The sequence below is a fragment of the Siphateles boraxobius genome, unplaced genomic scaffold (genome assembly GCF_051911475.1).
Source record: "Siphateles boraxobius isolate OS27281-9 unplaced genomic scaffold, OSU_SipBor_1 12, whole genome shotgun sequence".
In the NCBI taxonomy this organism is placed as follows: domain Eukaryota; kingdom Metazoa; phylum Chordata; class Actinopteri; order Cypriniformes; family Leuciscidae; genus Siphateles; species Siphateles boraxobius.
In genome coordinates this window covers 28,258,976-28,281,264 of record NW_027508722.1, presented here as the reverse complement: position 1 = coordinate 28,281,264, position 22,289 = coordinate 28,258,976, and positions in this window count along the sequence as shown.

The window sequence follows — 22,289 nt, the reverse complement described above, 5'->3', positions numbered from 1 at the left end:
AGCACTGACCTGTAAAAGTAGGTTATGCTTTTACTGCTCACTGCAAAAGCATTAACTATTAAACCACTGATTAGACCAGTGGAAAAAAGTCAAATCTGAAAATCAGTCTCAATTCATTGCCATCCAATACCATACAATTTTCTGATATTTACTTCGTAGAATGACAATTAACCGAGGCTGCTAATGAGAAAATAATGGCAAATTTCTATCACAGTGTAGGTATATTTATCTACAAGACCTCAGAGAAGTCAAGCTACCATAGCAACACGAGCATTCAGACTGCACAAGATATTAGTATTCACATGCAGTAGGCTAAGGAAGCATGTGCATTTTGGTCAAGATACAAGTTTTTTTTGGAGTGTGGATACAGACTGAAGGCCATGCTTTGAAAGCCACAAAGCCAGCATACAAATTATTGTATTATTGTCATTACATTATTAACATTTGAAATGTTTTTTTTTTCTGCATTTTTCTTTTTCTTTAAGTACTTGTGTTATGCTTTGCTGTATTTGTAAATTGTATGTTTTAATTTTTATTTGATTTTTTAGTTTTAGTCATTTTTGCACTTCAATTTAAAATTTCATTTAGTTGCCAAGGCAAGATTTAAAAAAAATGTCTTAGTTTTTCATCTTATACTTTATTTTATATTATTTCAGCTTTATTTAATTTACCGAAAACTATTTTTAATAGTTTTACAGTAGTTAAAAATATCAACACTGTATGGTACCCATGGTACATTCATCAACATTAGATCAAAGCATTGAACAAAAACCTGAACTTTAAAATTGTACTGTATCTCAAAATGTTTCACTCAACCAATCAGCTCAGTAAAATGTTATGAAAATAACAACAAATGATCAGAAATCAGTCTATGGCATTTAGTGCATGCAAAAAGTTATTCTTTCTTTGTGCTTTATTTTATTTGAAGAGGTAAAGAGACAGTAAGCAGAACTGACCTAAGCTTTTTTCTGAAGACAGTATGATAATAATAAAGATTATTGTTGTTAATGCCAATCAGACAGTTCATGCAGAGATACTGTAGATATTCACTGAGAGCTGAGAGTGATCAGATTTATATGGTCTCTATTTTAAGCCTTTCATTATCGATTCTGAATTTTCCAGAGGATGTTGCGAGATTACTTTTGACAGAGTCGCTTTATCAGGAAAATAATCTGAGAACGAGACCAATCCATTTAATGCCACTGCTCTCTTAAAGCTAAAATATGTAAGATTTTTGTAATAAAATATCCAAAAATCATTTGCACAGTGTGATATATTTCCTATAGTTGTGTACTTACAATATCCCAAAAGTTCCCAAAGATTTTTAATTTCAGAGAAATTCCAATTTTAAATTATGGCTCGTCCCCGGTCATTGTCACCTGTCAATGACGTAATATCGCATTATCCCTGGTTTCCGCTCATACTGCCATTGGAACCATTGCGACAGACGTGGACAACTGCGTTACGTCTAGCGGCACGCTCACGCTGTTATTGTTTCGTTCAAACATTATGGATCATGTCAAACAGACTTTGGGACAAAAGGAGAACTAAAACGAGGATCAATATCAGCGTGGCATTTTCGAGATGCCGAGAGCTCCACGTCCGTGGCAAACTTCGACTTGACAGAGTCACCTATCTTGCTCAACATGATGAAATGTTAGAATATGATCAGTATGTTACTCTAATGTTGATCTAGCTTACTGCTAGTCTCATACAGACAAACAAACACATAGAATAACATTATAACTTTCAACACACTCAAATGCAGTTTAGTGTGATAGTGCTAGTGGCGTGCACAGGGGGGGATGGGGGTGCATGGGGGCTCAAGCCCCTGCCCACTTTGTCTCAAAATGTATTGTGCTCCTCTCTGATAATTGTAAATAATAATTATTATTATAAATAGTACAATAGATAACAATACACTAATACACTATTGCCGCTTACAATAATAATACAAAAAAGCGGAAACATTAGCAAAAAGCTTTTTTTTGCGGTAACATTTAGTGGAGATTAAGTGGTAGGCGGAGTTTCCTTTGCAACGCTATGTACCCAGCAGTTCGCCGCCATTTTTCAAACTACAGGAGCAGCAGGTAACATTAAGCTAATATGGAAAAGTTACATTTATCCTACCATGCTACTGTAAAAGTTCTGACAGCATGCAAGTTATGCTTAACTCAAATAAAAGTATAACTCATTATAATAGTATAATATCATTCTGAGTCTGAAAATGTCATTCCTTTTTATCCAAGGCAAGTGTTATTAGCTTGGGTAAATACATCTAGTGAAATGAAATCTTTAGTCCCGCTGCGGCCGGACTCCCGCTGGAACTTCTCGCTCGTCCAGTTCCAGAAAATGTGACTGTTCCAGTGTATTTTGCAGCCAACAAGCCGGTAACACGACCCGCTTGCCTGCACACAAACGCCGTTTTCACGGCGACCCGGATAAATCTCAGAAAGAGTGTAATTTCTGGTATTCCGGCCACGGCCGATGGTGTTATAAGAACGATGGTGTTAAAACGAAACCAACACACATTCAGTCAGCTCAGGCAGACGGTGTTTTGAGTGCAGTAAATGTGCCCGCTGTCACGTGCCCACATTCACTCACAGACATGCTAAAACCCACGGGTTTCAACCCCGCTCATTCACCCATGTCGCAAATTGCTATAGAGAAATCGAGCGCGGACAGACCGCCCGCTGTGATCAGCGCGCTCCCCGCCTCAGATGCTGCAAGCACAGTGTTCATGTAACACCTCGCTGTGGCCGAGGACACCTACCACTCCGGAGGAGCTACACCAAGTACACCAACGAGGCCAGACAACAACGTGATATATAAACTTGATTCTTTTTATTAAATATAAAAAGTTTAAGGAAATGTCACTGGCGCAGGACTCCTCATAGGGGCCGCTCGTTGAGACAGGTCAAAGGAGTCTTCAATGGAGGGAGACTCAGGCCAGCCGGCAGTTGATCATCTCCTTGTACAGAACAGCAATGTGGAGGAACGAGGGCGTTAATTTTCAAGTAAGTAACGGCAGACAGTGGACTTTCTCTTTCCACAGGACAGCAATGGCAGAATGCAGAGGCAGATGACAGGATCTCTCTGTTCACAAAACAGCAATGGTGAGTACAGAATCCAGCAGTTAATAACTGAGTCTTCTCTTACCACAAGACAGTAAAGGCGGAATGCAGCAGCGGATGGCTTAGTCAACTTTAGCATGGGTGTGTTCACTTATGCTAAGCACTGTAATTGTTATTTCATTTTTTATGTTTTTAATTTCACTAAAATTTCCCAAAGACCCCCATGCATGTGGACCCTTGGGGGACATTGACCCCTGTTTGAAAAGCCCAGATGTACTTCAGAAAGAGTTGAGAGGATCTAAAGAGTATTGGTTTAGACTGGTATTTGACTTTAGATCAATCTCTATCATCAACTGAAGAAGAAATCATCATAAAAGAGATATGGAGACAATTATTTGTTATCTAGTGCCTCATCTTAAAAGTTGAATTAATCAGCCAAGAAACCTTTGAATCCGATGGGCCCATTACTATGCACTTGGAAAGCACTCTTATTATAGCTGGTGGCTGTTAAATCTCTCAAACACATTCCCAACTAAAGCTATCTACAACTTTGTTCTCCTTCCCTTTGAGCTATCTGAAGGTCAGGTTTGTTTGACAGATTTTGTTTGCCCGGGAGCTTGAGAGCTCAACTTCCCCCTGTGCACCGCTTCTCTGTTGGCTTTGCGTGATTGGGTCATCTGTTTGATCCTGCATTGATATTCAAAGTACCTTTTGAAAGTAAAGCAATATGCGGCCTTCTGCAGCCACCATTTTATCATCTTAAAGGTGAGACGCTATCAGAGCTTTCATCAGCAGCAGTCCAGCGAGTTCGACTACACGTGTTCACAGGCTCTCAAGGGAACACAGGTCTCATAAAGACAACTATTATAGCATTCAGTTTCAGACTCAGGAGGCTTTATGGTAAATAAAAAGTCTGAGTTGAGGTGTAAACATGGGACTTGCTGATGTTGAAAAAACTGACATGATGAAGGTGACAGCTTAATGTTTCCCTTTTGAATTGTCACATCTTGCTTGCATGTTAAGTCCATTAATGCAAAACCAAAGCATTGATTTCTGTCCCTTTAATACAGAGAACTTATACATTCTATTGACTTTTCAATTGATCCTTTTGTGTTTTTATCAGCTCATGAATTTCAGTGCAAGAGTTAAACTAAGCCAGCTTAGATGGCTTATGATTTATTAATTAAAAAAAATAAAATAAACATTTGTCATTTTAGTATATATATATATATATATATATATATATATATATATATATATATATATATATGCAAAGAAATTATATAAAATATTTCCTCATATTGAAATGGTTAATCAATCTTCTAGGGTCATTAAAACAAATATCAAACATCAACGTGTGTGTGTGTGGAAGATTGATTAACCAAGAAAATATGAGGAAAATATTTTATATATTTTTAACATATTTAAAATATAAAGTGAAGAACAAAACTATTTGGCAAAAAAAAAAAAAAACTACAGCTACGGAATTAATTTTATTATGCAAAAAGAAATGCATAGAAAAATGAAAGCTCACAGGAAAAAGTATACATTGACAGCAACATAATCAGTTATTCATATTTTGTTGGTTCTTTTTTTGTGTGCAAAATTTCTTGCATGACAGCCTGGCCAAAAACGATGTCCCCACAATTTGCCATATTTCATTGTTATTACAAAAACAATTGACTGCAAGCTCAACTAAACAGTATGCTTACAAAATCTTTTACAAATGTTTTATATTTGAATAAAGGGTGAAGATTATGCCTATTATACACCTTGTCACAAGATGTAATATAAGTCTCTGGTGTCCCCAGAATGTGTCTGTGAAGTTTCAGCTCAAAATACCCCACAGATCATTTATTACAGCTTGTCAAATTTGCCCCCATTTGGGTGTGAGCAAAAACACACAGTTTTTGTGTGTCTCTTTAAATGCAAATGAGCTGCTGCTCCATGCAAATATAGCACTATGTGTAATTGCTAAATAAGTTAATTGCCATTAATATGCAACGTTTTAGAAAATTATAAATTAGTAGAATATCCAGTGTTATGAAAACAGTAGGTCAACATTACATAACTACAATTTGTTCTTTAATTCCTGGTCTTATTCTGCCCTCTAGTGGCATATCGAAATGAATACAAACCTTAACATAACAGTGTTATTTACTAACAGACCAAACACAGTAAATAATCATACTAATAAAGTATATGTGTTGTGTTGCAGCAAGGATGAAGCGGAGAGTGAATCCAATCGCAAGCACTTTAATAATCCAACAAACAGAATATCCAGGGTAAACACAGAATAAGGCACACGGGACACGGAAGAAGGAAACTGGGAACAACACACATCAAACAACAACCGACAGCCAACAACTGAAACACAGGGGTTTAAATACACAGACAAACAAGCTAAACAAGATAACAATTGGGGCATGGTTAATGAGAAACACCTGGGGAGGCTAATAAACATGGACAAGGAACACCTGTGGACACTGAGCAACAACAAACAAAAGACAAGACACATGGCAGGATCACATGACAAACAAGGGATCACGTGATATACAAGACACAACAAAAACCCACACGTAACAATATGTACAACAGAATCTGATGAGCTCAGAATATAAACTCAACGCGTTTAATTACACGTTAAGCAAATTGCCGAAAACACTCAAATGAGATCAACTCAGACATCAATAATGGACGCGCAAATTATAATCACTAATATAAAATTAAACAAAAATGTCTTTAAACACAAAAATGTCTCTAGCCTATTTGTACAAATTGTTGCATATTCGTTGAATTCTGAATTTTGCACACATAATTGAAAGCAATTTGTTTGTGGATAGTAGCCTAAAACATATCTGCAACATTTATCAAGTTTACGGATAATTGTGCGTGCATTTATTAATCAATATGATACTAAAATCATAATAAAGAATACTACAAAAATCAGATAAGTCCAGAATATGAACGCAAAGCGTTTAATTTGACGTTAAGCATTTTCCTCCCATAGAAACTCATTATAAGAATGCTAAATGTAGCTTAATGCATATTAGAATGTCCCCTTATTATGTCGAAATAACAAGATATTTATGTCAAAAATAACGACTTATGTCAAAATAACGAGATATGTCGAAATAACGAGATATTATGTTGAAGTAACGAGTTATTATGTCGAAACAATGAGATAATGTCGTAATAACGACTTATGTCGAAACAACAAGATATTATGTCGAAATAACGACTTCTTATGTCGAAATAACGAGATATTATGTTGAAATAACGACTTATTAAGTCGAAATAACGAGATAAGTTTTCTTTTCTTTTTTTCTCACGTTGCGGTTCAGGGCTTCCGTAGTATTCAAACCCCTTATAAAAGTACGTTTTGCATAATAGGTTCCCTTTAAATTGCATAATTTTAAGGTTATGGGAAAAAAACGATCTATTGAAAGGAAAGTGCTGAAGACTGAAATCAATGCTATTGTTTTGCATTAATGAACATGACATGTAAGCAAGATTGACAGCTTGATTGCAAAATGGATTGCCATCGACAGGCTTATGTTCAGTGAACACAAAAGAAGTAACATCTTGAGATGTAGGACAATAGAAAAAGTGAGAACAAAAAATAGAACATCACTTCAAAAAATAATTCCTTTAATATTTGATGTGCAACATCATTAATGAAACATTACTTAAATTGCCCAGCCAAAGCCCCCCACGTACAGATGTCTGGGTTGACAGCAACAGTCAGCCATGGAAATCAAAACAAACGAGAAGGAGACGGTGAGCGGGGCTACCACACAAACGATAAACGCTAATTAGTTCCTCTAATGGAAGAGCACATTTTAAGCAATTACGAACCAGGAGACACGCTCATGAATAATCCTGCCAGGGTGGGAGGGAGAGTCCTTCAGAAGGTAGAGCTCTGAAGTCTTTCCTCTTGCTATTCAAGAGTTTTACCTTGTAGAAACAGATAGACATTATGCTCATTTAGAATGGTAAAAAATGCCCAGTGTTTTTCATGCTATATATCAACATGGTCTCTTTCTGAAAGCATAATAAAATTGACGTGAAGTAGCATTTTATGCACTGATTTGTTTATTTTTGCAGTATGTATTTACTTATTTGGCAAGAAGTCAGTAGGCCCACAATCAGCCAGATATTATTGCAAAATAACCTCCTACAGAACGATACTTATCCTATCAAGGTTTATTTAGCCCTTGTGACCGGCCGAATGTACATTATCCCTTAGATATAATTAGCCCCATCTTTCTTTATTTAAACATACTTTCTCCTGCTTTTTCCTTTGCGAATATGTAAATTTAACGTCTACACAAGCACAGTAACTATTTGCATTTGTTGTATCTAAATAAGCTACAGTATGTACAAAGCATATATCTCAATTAATTTATTTTAATGGAGATTAATGAATAAAATCACATAGGCAATTATTTCAAAGATTTGATTATACAGTGCTATAAGGGAATGGCAAATAAACATGCCTTTATAACTACTCTGTAACTCACGTAACCTACGTTCCCTGAGTTAGGGAACGAGTATTGCGTAGCTATACGCAGTGGGGAAACTCCTTTTCCTCGATTTACTGAAGCCTTTATGTAAAGCGCATTTGCAGCTGCACAGCTAGAACATGAGCGTCTGGCTCGCTCATAGGCTGCACTGCGGCAACCGCACATCCAATGGCGCGGGCGCCAAGGGGGCGTGACCTCAGTCTATAATAGTCCCCGAATTCGCCCTTATAGCAGGTTTAATGACTGAAGCGACAACTTGCCATGTTACTATAGTGCGGCTGGCTACGCAATAGACACCGTCAGGTCTAATATAGTACACATCAGTTAGAAATAACCCAACATACTACACCAATGAACCCTGACACTGTCGAGGTTATTAGAATATGAACATACTAAAACTGTGCCCAGAAAGATCACGCTCTGGCTGGGGGTTAGTTTGCTTTTTGAAACATTGATTGTGAAACCCAGGCATTTTAAATGGCCGAGAATCAAATCCCTGTGAGCTAATAGCTCGATTCTCGACTGTGCCAGCACCAGCCAGTCTTCGAGATAATTTAACACGTGCACTCCCTGATGTCTCAGAGGAGAAAGCGCTGCATTCACACACTTCGTGATTGTACGGGGTGCCAACGATAGACCGAACGGCAGAACGGTGTATTGATAAACCCGGCCCTCGAAGGCGAATCTCAAGAATGGCCTGTGACGAGGATTTATTTGAATGTGAAAGTAAGTATCTTTCAGATCCATTGTGACAAACCAATCCCCCGGGCACACTTGTGCGAGGAAATGTTTGATAGTTAACATTTTGAACGGCCGTCTCATGAGAGCTTTGTTCAAATGTCTCAAATCTAGAATGGGTCTGAGACCACTGTCTTGTTTCGAATCAGAAATAGCGGCTGTAAAAACCCATATTTTTTAGCGCGTGGGGGACTAATTCTATCGGCCCTTTTGCTAATAGAATCTGTACTTAGGTGCGAAGCACATGAACCACGTTGCTTCTCATCGAAGTCTCGAGAACCGCCTGAAATTTCGGGGGTCTGCGAGCGAATTGGAGCGAGTAACCTCGCTTTATAGTGTTTATGACCCAACATGACACATCGGGGATAGCTTGCCAGGCTAGAACCCGTGTGGCTAGGGCTTGACACACTTATTGGGGCTGGTCGCCTAACGTAGGGGGACCTGATACCCTTATATTGTGATTTGTGCACACATTGAGTATTGGACTGACTGTACAAGCATTTGCGTGTGGGGAAGTCAGTGTTACAACGGGGGAGGGGCCGCCTAGTGAATCGGGACCGTGAACCCATATATTGTGATTTGTGCACACATTGAATGTTGGACTGACTGCACAAGCATTTGCGTTTGGGGAAGTCAGTGTTACAACAGGGGAGGGGCCGCCTAGTGAAGGGGGACCGTGACCCCATACATTGTGATTTGTGCACACATTGAGTATAGGGATCTCCCAGTCACGTGACCCCTAGCCAGTCAGCCATTTTGACGAAATACATCTGTCAACTACTCAGTGGCAATGGGACTATTATTAGGGATGGACCACCCCTAATAATAATTATATATAATTATATTTAGCCTAAATATTGCAATACTTTGAGCTACAGTATTGGTATAATTGCGTGCGCAATATATCTCCATACCGAACAGAATCGATTTGTTCCCCCACCACAATCTATTATTAGCGCAGCGGCAGTAAGCTAACTCTTCATGTCATGTCATCGCACTTAGCATAGCAAAAAGAAACATACAAGAGGAAGATAAATGAATTAGGAACCATAGATCCATATGAAGCACCACAAGTTCTTTACAGGCATTACATGTGTAGAAAAACTTCCTGACATTGAGTTTGGTGACATTTACAGCTACCTTATTCACTTCCCATCACGCTACACCGGAGCTTCATTAAAAGCATACAAAAGCTTAGCAGGCTATCGGTGACTCTGAAGCTAACTGAGCAGTTCCACAGCTCTTGTTCTCTACTCTTTACTACTACTTTAATACTTTTTCTAGCTAATGTTGGTAGTTTTTTTTTTCACTGCTACAAAAACAAACGTAGAAAAATATAACTTAGTCAACCCATACACCATTAGAACCGTGAAAAAATGCACAATAGTTCTATTTTAAAGGGATGATAGAAGCAACAACGTCTTATTTAAAGCAACAATATATATATATATATATATATATATATATATATATATATATATATATATATATATATATATATCGTAAAATTGATGTGATGTTTCCGGCTAAGACAAGCTTATGTTATGCTGAATGCTTGGTAGTGCACACAAACATTGCGGATTTCTATGGCAACAATGGATTTATAACATTTGATCCCGAACTCAGAGAAATCATTCTTTAGCCTTCGAGGGGACAACTTACCTGATCCAAAATGAAGACTGCAAAGCCGCGTGTGTTGAGTTGGAAGCCAAACTCCGCCATCCGCTTTTTTCCTGTTTATTGCCGCCAACCACTTGTTTCTCCAGTTTTTTTCTTTTGGGATACCATATAAAGATATTCCCTTTGTATTATCACGTATCTGATCGGATCCAACTCTACAGCATCCCTCGGGCATGATATAAATATTTCGCGACGAGCTGTATTATCACAGGCGGTATAGCATTTTCTATTCCGTCAAAATGGCTGCTCCAAATGGCGTGACGTCACGCGGGAAGACCCCATTGGACTGACTGTACAAGCATTTGCGTGTGGGGGAGTCAGTGTTACAACGGGGGAGGGGCCGTCTGATGAAGGGGGACCGTGAACCCATGTGTTGTGCTTGTGAAACTGATAGATAACATTTTGAACGGCCGTCTCATGAGAGCTTTGTTCAAATGTCTCAGATCTAGAGTGGGTCTGAGGCCACGTCATTTTTCGTAATTAGAAAATAGCGGCTGTAAAAACCCGTATGTTTTAGCACAGGGGGGACTAATTCTATCCCCCTTTTGCAAATGAATTCTGTACATCGGTGCGAAGCATGTGACCCACGTTGCTTCTCACCAAAGTCTCGAGAACCGCCTGAAACTTTGGGGGTCTGCGAGCGAATTGGAGCGAGTAGCCTCGCTTTATAGTGTTTATAACCCAACTCGACACATCGGGGATGGCTTGCCAGGCTATAACCTGTGTGGCTAGGGCTTGACACACTGATTGGGACGGGCCGCCTAACATAGAGGGACCTGATACCCTTATATTGTGATTTTTGCACACAATGAGTGTTGGACTGACTGTACAAGCATTTGCGTGTGGGGAAGTCAGTGTTACAACAGGGGAGGGGCCGCCTAGTGAAGGGGGACCGTGAACCCATGTGTTGTGCTTGTGTGCTTTATTTGGGTCGCCGTGAAAACGGCGTTTGTTTGGAAAGATGCGCTCACTTCTGCGGGCCTGTTTACAATAATAAAATCCCCTGAAGTGAACAGGGGGCTGAGGGAAGTTTTGCTGGCTTCTTTGAGGGTGGTCCGGCAAGCGCGGGACACGCACCTTCTCTTCCCTTTGCGTGCTAGGACGACTTCGGCGGGAAGCGCTCGGCTAGCGTTGGGCATCAGCCGCAGGGCGGGGCTGAGAGGCCTGTTTCGCCGGCTTTGCTGGTCGGCGCCAGCTAGCACGGTTAGTTCCACTCGAGCTCGAGGTCCACGACGGCCTGTGTTAGGATCCGAAGCATCTCAGTGTCGGAGTTAGTCCTGCCTCGCTGGGTCCGCCGAAGGAGACGAGGCCCCCCGCGTCGGTGGGTGCCGATCTCCCTCTAACAGGACCGGAGATGACTGAGCTGGAGAGAGTGAAGCACGCGGGGACGTGGCCGGCGTTCATTCACAAACGTCCGTGCTCTCTGGATGCCGTTGGCTGCGGCGCTTCTTCTTCCTCGGCTGTAAGTAGGGCCGGAGAAGGAAGCGCAGTTGACGCGGCGCCGCCATCTCGAGAGAGAGAGCTAGCTGAATTCGCAGCACGGAGATAGGCATGCACTCGCAGGCCGCACATCCGCCGACAGAGAGTGCATTCTCTGCGTGGTAGAGTCCCAGGCATGAAATGCAGCTCGCGTGTTCGTAGGCCTCGCTTAACACGAGGCATATGGAACAACGCTCGTACAGATATAAACACATAATAAACAGATATTGAAAAGGATATCTCCGGATAGCCACAGGAGAGACGGCGTCAGGAGAAACACGGTTGAGATGTGTAGTCTGCTTAACTGTAGCTCGCTCAGGCTGAAGGCTTGTTCGACGGCGAAGGCTCAATAAATGGTCAGAGACATGAAGTTTGTCGCTGAAGGAGTAAAATCTGCTATAATGGCGAATTCGGGGACTATTATAGACTGAGGTCACGCCCCCTTGGTGCCCACGCCATTGGATGTGCAGTTGCCGAAGCGCAGCCTATGAGCGAGCCAGACGCTCATGTTCTAGCTGTGCAGCTGCAAATGCGCTTTACATAAAGGCTTCAGTAAATCGAGGAAAAGGAGTTTCCCCACTGCGTATAGCTACGCAATACGAAGTGACCGTTCGAAAGGGAACTGAATAAACTAAGATATTGTATAAACACATAGGAGGATAATTGCCAGCTCTGTAAGCCTCTAACCAAACAGAAATGCTGCCGTTTTTTTTTATTTCATTTGTAAACTATAGTAGGGCATGTGTTTCAAAACATTTTCATGAGGTGATTATGATCTCTTGTATATGTTAAATAAACAGGCCTCGGTTCAGTTGTTAGTGGTGGCTCCTCATTATGAGTGTAATGAAACAAAGCCTGCTAGACAAGCTTCAGTGGCACCAAGTAGAAGAGATGTGTCCAAGCCATGTTTCTGTCTGTTGTCTCTAATTAGCGCATTCATTATACAGGGACCAGAGACAGGCTTCAGGCTTCCACGAAGAAGAGCAATGCATCACAGTCAAAGCACAAATAATACATGTTGGTTCAGCATCTCAACCTGTCTGCTTTTGCAAAAGGTGCAGTTTTCTCAAAATACAATGGGGTCTGAGAGCATTCCTGAAAATATTGCTTATATGTTTTGTAATTACTTTTGAAAATCACAAATGATATTATTTTTATTTGATTAGATATATTTTACAATATATATTTTTGATTTATTACCAAATTATTATTTACTATATCATATTATTGTTTCAAGTAATACAATTAACATGAATTTAAATATTTAAGTGATTAGTAACCTAGAAATGGTGAGGAATCTTAAACATTTTCTTTTCATAATATGTCTGGTAACACTTTACAATAAGGTCCCATTAGTTAACATTAGTTATTGCATTAACTAACATTAAGGAATTTATTTATTAATGTTTGTCAATATTCGTTTTAAAAATAGTATGTGTTCATTGTTATTATGTAAACTCAGGTCCAATGAATAATATTAACAAATACAACTTTTTTAATCATGTGTTAGTAAATGTTGAAATTAACATTAACTTTATCAACAAGTATTTTTCATTTATGTTAAATAATGGAGTGCTATGGAGTGCTAATGCTAACAAATGGAAACGTACTGTAAAGTGTTGCGATGTTATGTCATTGAATATGTCAATGTTTTTCGTTTTAAGTTTTTCAAAATTCTTAAACTTTATTTATTTTTAGGTTTAAAGTTCAGTGTGTGTTGATGCTTTTGGTTGCCCTGAACAGGAAGCACAATTCATTTTGGAAAATAAAAAATAAAATCTGTCTCCTCCTCATTTTCTTCTGCCTTAAAGGAGAACGTCCTCGGGTTACGACTGTAACCCTTGTTCCCTGAGAAGGGAACGAGAACTGCGTCGAATTACACTTTGGGGGAACGCCCCTCAGCGTAGCGCCTCTGAAGTATGAATGAAACTGAGTCGATCTCTGATTGGTGCAACGTCATGACGTAATGGGTGAAATTAGGACGCGAGCACAAGAGAGCCGGGTGTAGACGGAATGTCCAAACTATAAAACCTAATAAAGGTATGAGGGGTAGCCCATCCTGCTGCATCGCAGACCTCCTGGATGGGGGCCCCCGCGAGAAGGGCTCTAGAGGACGCCATGCCTCTGGTAGAATGAGCCCTCACGGCCAAAGGTGAAGGCATACCGCAAACCTGATAGGCCGTGGAAATCGTTTGGACAATCCAGTTGCTGATGGTCTGCTTTGAAGCGGGAAGCCCCTTTCTGGGCGACCCGAAACACACCAGCAACTGGTCCGACTTCCGCCATGAAGAGGACCTCTGAATGTAAATACTCAGTGCTCTGACAGGGCAGAGCATGTGAAGTCTCTCTTCATTCGCCGTCACGTGAGGTGGAGGATGAAAAGCCTGCAGAACCGTAGGCCGTGCCGCACTGGACGGCACCTTAGGCAAATAGCCGGGCCAAGGGTGAAGAATGGCCTTAATGTTGCCTGGAGCAAACTCCAGGCACTCGTTAGATATGGAGAGCGCCTGGAGATCTCCTACCCTCCTCAGAGAAGTAATGGCCAACAAAAAGACCACCTTCAATGAAAGGTTCTTGGCCTCAGCCGACTCCAGCGGCTCGAAGGGGGCCTCGGCCAGTCCTTCGAGAACCACTGCCAGGTCCCAAGTGGGAACCCTGGTACGAGCCGCAGGTCTCATCCTCCAAGCCCCACGAAGGAAACGTACGACCAATTGGTGTCTCCCCAGAGGCCCATCACTCAGAGGAGCGTGGAAAGCCGCAATGGCAGCCACGTACACCTTGAGTGTGGACGGGGTAAGACCAGTGGAAAAGCGATCTTGGAGGAACTCCAGCACTGAAGCCACTGGGCAGTTAACTGGGTCCACCTCACGCTCCCTACACCAAACGGTGAAGACGTTCCACTTTAGGCAGTACAATTTCCTCGTGGATGGAGCTCTAGAGCTGAGTATGGTCTCCACTACTCCAGCTGATAGGCCGGCCTCTAGGTACTGTGCCCCCTCAGGGGCCAGACCCACAGTTTCCATAACTCGGGCCGAGGGTGAAATATTGAGCCCTCTGCCTGTGTCAGCAGGTCCCTCCTGATGGGAATCTCCCATGGAGGGCCGTCCAGGAGCAAAATTATGTCGGAGAACCATACTCGGGCCGGCCACAACGGGGCTACCAACAGTAGACTGATCCCGTCGCGACGGACTCTCTCAAGAACTCCCGGGAGCAGAGCGATCGGGGGAAATGCGTACAGACGTAACCTCGGCCACGTCTGCACCATGGCATCCAACCCCAGCGGGGCTGGATGGGTGAGGGAAAACCACAGTGGACAGTGGGTCGTCTCTCGAGACGCGAACAAGTCCACTTCCACTGGGCCGAACCTCTGAGATATTGACTCCACCACCTCGGGGTGGAGTCTCCACTCCCCGGGCCTCAGCCCCTGTCTCGACAGGATGTCTGCTCCCTGATTTTGACTCCCCGGGATGAATGTTGCTTTTAGAGACAACAACTTCCCCTGGGACCACAGGAGGATCTGATGCGCCAGTCTGCATAGAGGGCGAGACCTCAGACCCCCTGATGGTTTATATAGGCCACTACCGACATATTGTCTGACCTCACAAGGACATGATGACCTTTGAGGTCCGGCAGGAAGCTCCTCAGAGCTCGGAACACCGCCAACATCTCCAGGCAGTTTATGTGCCAGGAGGCATGATGGTCCTGCCATAGGCCTGTCGTAAAGCGGCCGTCCATGACCGCGCCCCAGCCCGTGAGGGAGGCGTCTATCGAAACGGTTCTCCGGCGACATGACGCTCCCAACACTGGCCCTTGGGACAGAAACCAAGCTTTCTTCCACATAGATAGGGAACGAAGGCATCTGCGCGTAACCCTGATCATGCGGAACGGGTTTCCCCTCGGGGAGAACCCCTTGGTTTTTAACCACCACTGAAGGGCCCTCATGTGCAGCAGGCCGAATGGAATGACACTGGACGCTGCTGCCATGAGCCCCAACACTCTCTGGAAGTGCTTCACAGTGATGGCTTGGCCTAGCCTTATCCTGGACACTGTGGTCAGGATGGACTCGATCCGCGCGGGAAACAATTGTGCCCGCATCGTGACCGAGTCCCACACCACTCCCAGGAACGTAGTTCTCTGGGCTGGTGTCAACACGCTCTTTTTCGTGTTGAGTCTCAACCCCAGGCTCTGGATGTGAGCGAGGACGACATCTCGATGCCGAACCGCCAGCTACTGTGACTGTGCTAAAATCAGCCAGTCGTCGATATAATTGAGCACCCTGATGCCCTGAAGCCTCAGCGGTGCCAGAGCTGCATCCATACATTTGGTAAATGTGCGAGGGGAGAGAGCTAGGCCGAACGGAAGAACCCGATATTGGTACGCTTCGCCCCCGAAAGCGAACCTCAGGAACTTCCTGTGAGATGGAAGGATGGATATGTGGAAGTATGCGTCCTTTAGATCTATCGTGACAAACCAATCCTCGGACTGAATTTGACTCACGATAATGGGAATAGTGAGCATCTTGAACCTGAATCTCCTCAGAGAACGGTTCAGGTGCCTGAGATCTATTATTGGACGCAACCCCCCATCCTTCTTGGGAACTATGAAGTAGCGGCTGTAAAACCCGGACTCCCTGTCCGGTGGAGGAATACGATCTATAGCCTCCTTTGCCAGCAGGGAGTTTACTTCCTGTTCCAATACCCGACCCTGCACTGGGTCGACTACAGTCCAGACCACCCCGTTGAATCTGGGTGGGCGGGAACTGAACTGCAGCCTGTACCCATTATGAATGGTGCGCAGGGCCCAAGGAGAAATATTCGCCAGATTTTTCCATGCATCGAAATATTTTACCAAGGGAACCAGGCTCTCGAGCCTGGCTTTGGGTATTAATCGGGATTCGTTCTCGGCCCCCTGAAGCGGATTCCCGGCAGGGCTGAACCGAAAACGATTCTCGATGGGCGGACGCGAATGCTGCCTGACCGCAAGCCTGTGGGGCGGACAGTGCAGCCTGCGTTCGCTGGATACCGATGTGTCCCGAAGCGTGTTTAACGGCGGGAGAGCAACATCGATTTCCTGCGGGCTCCGTGAAGGAGACGACCTCGGTCGTTCCACCACGGGTGGGGCCGCCCGCAGAGATCCTAGAGTAGCTAGGATCTCTTTGACGAAGCCTTTTTAGCCTGCAGGACGGCCCTGTCTTTCTCCCTGATGCCCGTAAGATTTAACCATAAATGCCTCTCCGAGACCACCATAGCTGCCATGGAGCGACCGACAGCGCGGGCCGTCTCCTTAGTGACTCGGACGAATCAGCGACCTTCCTCAACTCCGCAATATCTTCCGGAGTTGGACCCTCGCCCTCATCAATGTCCTTAAGAAGGTCGGCCTGGTACGCCTGGAGCATAGCCATGGTGTGAAGACTCGCACCAGCCCGACCCGCAGCCATATAAGCCCTGCCCACTAGCGCTGATGTGTCTCTACACGGCTTAGTGGGCAGCACCGGGGCTTTAAGGGATGATGCCGACTCAGGCGATAAATAATTCGCCAAAGGCTGTTCAACGCGCGGCATCATCCCATAACCGTTCTCTCGTGCCCACATGATGTTACTATAATTTATAATAAGGGGATTGGAGACACGAGAAGAGTGTGGTTTTTTCCACGATCTTCACAACTCTTTGTGCAGATCGGGAAAGAACGGCAAGCCCAGGTGATGAGGTTGTTCCCTGTGCTGCAGGAAGCGCTCATCCAGTTTACTTTTAGTCTGCGCTTCCTGCCTCTCTTGTGGCCAGCTGATATTTAAATGAGCCACCGCACGGGAAACAACCTCAATCAGCTCCTCATACGCGGGGACACGGGGCGGCGAGTCGTCCCCGAAATCCCCGCCCTCGATGCTGAGCACGTCAACCTCCTCAGAGGCAGACAGCTCAAACATCGGATCCTCGACTCGCGCAGAAGAAGCCGCGGGGCGGGCTTCTGCGCGAGGCTCGAGGACATCAGAACTGCCCGATGAATCCCGAGAAGGTGCCTCAGCAGCCTCGAGATCCCCGAACAGATCTCTTTGCGAGCCCCATGAAGGGCGTCGCCGCGCGCCTCAGCGGACGCGGGTCCCGCACCACGGGGCTCGCGAGGCTGACCATCTTCATCAAAGATAGCCAGCCGGGAACGCAGCACACGGATTGTCAACTTTTCACAATCCTCGCAAGCAGCCCCCTCGAGAGCTGCCTGCGCGTGCTGCATTCCCAAACAATGTGTGCACAGTTGGTGTGTGTCCCCGCCCGTGATGTAGCGAGGGCAAGGATGCACACACTTCCTGAAGCTCACACTCGCCATTTCACTCATTCAGTAACAGACAACAATAAATAAGACAGACAGTCACAGATAGCCCTTGCTGAAGAACAGAAAGCTGACATCTTATGTGTGCCGGCTGCTTTTATAGCTTCCGCCTATCTGCCGTCACCGATTACGTCATGACGTTGCACCAATCAGAGATCGGCTCAGTTTCATTCATACTTCAGAGGCGCTACGCTGAGGGGCGTTCCCCCAAAGTGTCATTCGACGCAGTTGGAGTTCCCTCGAAAGGGAACTCCGGCGTAACACATTGGTACGTATCGAGTGTAAAGAGTTTTTATCTCTAAAAACTGTTTAACTTATAACGCTAGTTTATGGGGCATATAATAAGTAAAACGAGATCGCTAGTTAATACCTGGTCGAGACTGGTCGAGGCTGTTTTCCAAAGATGGCTCCGTGATGGTACTGTCTTTATAAAGTATATTATTATTAAACTGTCTGTACACTTACAAAGTTCTCAGTGCTTCGGTTTTTATGTAGAGACCCTCATTAAGCTACCATGTTAGTGTGGGGCTATTTTGAGCCTTGTTAGTGGTATTAACTAGCGATCTCTTTTTACTTATTATATGCCCCATAAACTAGCGTTATAAGTTAAACAGTTTTTAGAGATAAAACTCTTTACACTCGATTATCATGAAAACAAATCCCAGAGAACAGTGGACTCGGTACCAATGTGTTATTACACCCCAGGTTCATTTTGCGCCGGAGTTCTCCTTTAACATCTGCTAGTCTGCTCTTCTGTCTTCCCTCCAACAAATCCACTGGTCCATATCATAGGATTTTCTGGTAGCATTGAGGAAGTTGTTATTTTGGTGGTTCTAAAGATTGAAACTCCGCAGACTGCATGACTGCTTAAGGCTTTCCATTCACACTCCATTACTTGCATACCTACACCCCTGCAGGACAATCCTGATCTGCTGCCTGTGTCCTCACATTTGAGGCAACACACCCACTTATCCAAATTATGGATTCTCTCTGTTCCTAGTAGTGGAACAAACTCCCAGCCTTCATTGTTTGTTAAGCTTAAAACCTTACAGTATGTCACCGCATCTTGAAAACAACCAACACAACATGAAAAGGGCAGAAGTTAAGAGTACTTTTGGGCTTTTTAAAATTGTCAACTTAATTGAGCTCATTCCTAGAGAGTGCAGATGTAAAGTAAACACGAATGTGAACCTATCACTATGATTAAGGCCACAAAAGAGACACTGGCACTGGTGGATGAGAAAACATGTTCACAGCACCATGACATCAAAACTGATAGTGTTACATCCATTCTCGATCTTGCCTATAAGCTATGCTATGTTTTCATATCTGCTTCTACATACTACGATGTGATTCATGGTACAGCACATACTTATCTGCAAATTTTAGACATTTCTGTATAATGCATTTATTAACGTTAATTATAATGCACAGAACTATTTCCTGAAACATATGACAGCCTGGATGTTTTTCAAGCTGAGAAGTGTTTTTTTTTTAAATGCAACTGAATCAGGCCCAGTTTGTAATGCAATAACAGAGGTCAGAAGTCATAATCTATCTTGGTGTCTATGTTAACATGTCTGACTGCATGTGAACAAACTTTGAAATTCATTTTGTTCCAGCATAGTTCACATTTCTCCAGTACTGCTCCTTTCCCAGCCTCAAATTTTCTACAGCTCCCAACTTCAGTTATACATTTCCATTTAAAAATGCAAGTGGCCAATGGAGCGAAAGATAACACATCAATCATAGGGTGGCTGGGAGTAAGCCTCCCCTTTCACCTGCCAACCAATGAAATGACAGCTTACCACCACCCTGCGTCTCCTGAGAGTCTGCCTCAGCGAACCTTTCACACAGAGCGAGCCGCCCACAGGGTGACAAATCTTGCATTCCTAGAGGCATGTGGAGTCTGGTACTGTAGATGTACTTGCTATACCAAAACACTCTTTGTCCCCCAAATGGGATACTGTAGATGTTGGAGGGTTGAGAATCTTGCCAATGAAAAATGGGCAGCCATTTTGCAGTCATTGTGGTTCTGGATGAAACTATTTATGTCTGAACCAAAAAAGTATTCATAAATAAAAACCAGGAATGTAAATGTATTTTTTATTTATTTAAGTTGCAGGCCATCATATAAGTTAATCATTTTGAATACCCCATTTTTTATTCAAAAATCAACTTTTAAATCTGCCAATTCAACAATTTCATTGTGTGAAATCCTTTTACTGTAAATTTGTAGTAGTTTGCTTAATCCATTTGTGTTGGGACTAATAATAATAATTCTTAAAGGACAGTTCATCCAAAAGGGAAAATTTTTTACTCACCCTCATGTCTTTCTAAACCTATATGATTTTATTTCTTCAGAACCCCATTTACTTGCACTGTATGGACAAATACATACAGTATAAATAAACACGCAAACAACTATTATGACTTTATTTTTTTGGAACCAATTTGACTTGCACTGTGTATGGACGGACAAACAAACAATAAATAAACTCAAACAATTTTAAATTGACTTATTTTGTGTTCCAAATAATAAAGAAAATCATTCTGGTATGGAACAACAAAGTTGAGAAAATGATGACATCATTTAGATTTTGATGTTGTTGGTGGACAGTCCCTTTGTTACAGAGGTGTACAGAGTGCCTGAAAACCATACTTGAGTAAAAGTAGACAACTTACAGTGAAAATGACTCCATTACAGTTTAAAAGTCACCAATTTAGCCTAAGGCCGTGTGTCCACCAAAGCGTTTTTAGCTGACTGAAAACGCTAGGCGCTCTGCTGAAAACGCCTAGCTGTGGGCGCTTGAGAGCGTTTTGGCAGCGCTGCATTTTTTCAGTTGAGATGATTCGTTGCTATGATACAGAATATCCGCAGCACAGTTTACTTGTAACTGATTTCGCAGATAATTTGTTTCATTCTAAAAATGTATTTTTCATCCATTTTGATTGGTTAGCTCTGCTGGTTGATGTCGTTGTACAGAAAGAATGTTGTGACAGTTGGTCGGTGTGATATTTGTCCCGCCCCTCCTCCACTGTGATTGGACGGCTGTGTAAAAAGTGACAGTGTGTCCACTAAAGCGTTTTCTCACGCTCCTGGTGTAAAATTCGAATTGTTTTCAATGGGAGCGCCGCGTTTTTTAAACGCCATGAGCGTAACGAGGCGCTGAGCGTGTATTTAACGCTCAGCATGCTCAGCGCCTTGTTACGCTCATGGCGTTTAAAAAACGCGGCGCTCCCATTGAAAACAATTAGAATTTTACGCCAGGTGCGTGAAAAAATGCTTTGGTCACCAAAGCGTTTTTAGCCAGCTGAAAACGCTAGACGCTCTGCTGAAAACGCCTAGCTGTGGGCGCTTGAGAGTGGTTTGGCAGCGCTGCGTTGTTTCATTTGAGACGATTCGTTGCTATGATACAGAATATCCGCAGCACAGTTTACTTGTAACTGATTTTTGAGATAATTTGTTTCATACTAAAAAAATATTTTTCATCCATTTTGTTCGGTTAGCTCTGCTGGTTGACGTCGTTGTTCAGAAAGAATGTTGTGACAGTTGGTCGGTGTGGTTTTTGTCCCGCCCCTCCACCACTGTGATTGGACGGCTGTGTAAAAAGTGACAGTGATGAGCGCAGCGTTTTACCCAAAGTTGAAAATTTTTCAACTCTCGGCGACCAGTAAAAAACGCCGGGCGCTCAGCGCTTGAGCGTTAAATACACACTCAGCGCCTCGTTACGCTCATGGCGTTTAAAAAACGCGGCGCTCCCATTGAAAACAATTGGAATTTTATGCCAGCTGCGTGAAAAAACGCTTTGGTGGACACACAGCCTAAGCCTAGTTCCAGACTAAAATGCATGTTTGAGCTGGGTTTTTTTTAACTGAAAGCAACTTGCACTGACATATCTTAAAATATGGCAGTGCCATTGTTTTGTCTCAAGATGCACACCAGTAATGTTTTTTGTTATTTTAAGGCACGTTTATAAAAGCTTAAATATATCCTAATTGAATTAAGGCCTAACCCTGGCATGATCTAAGCCCTGTCTGTGAAACCAGGACAATCTGATTTTAACAGTAATCAAGTATTTTACTCATACTGAATTTTGGCTGAAAGATACACTAGTCCTCAACCCCTAAAATACATGCTAGTGAAAAACAAGAAACTTTTGTGAGGAGAGCAGTCACATGTTTATACCTCAAAATTGAAATAAAAAAAGGTCGACACAACAGCCTCTTAAACGCCTACAAACACTCAAGTCTCAGTTCAGCTCAAGTGCTCAAAAAGGGCATAAGTAAACCAATATCATTCTAAAAGGTCTCTTCAATATAAAGAATTACTAAAATAATTTGAAGTAAAATTAATAGTCAAAGCCTACTTACACTGGACATTCTGGTTCCGGCCTCATCACCAGCTCTAACCATGTCCTCATCTCATATATGAAACATTCACAACTACCTACTAATAAACTCACAT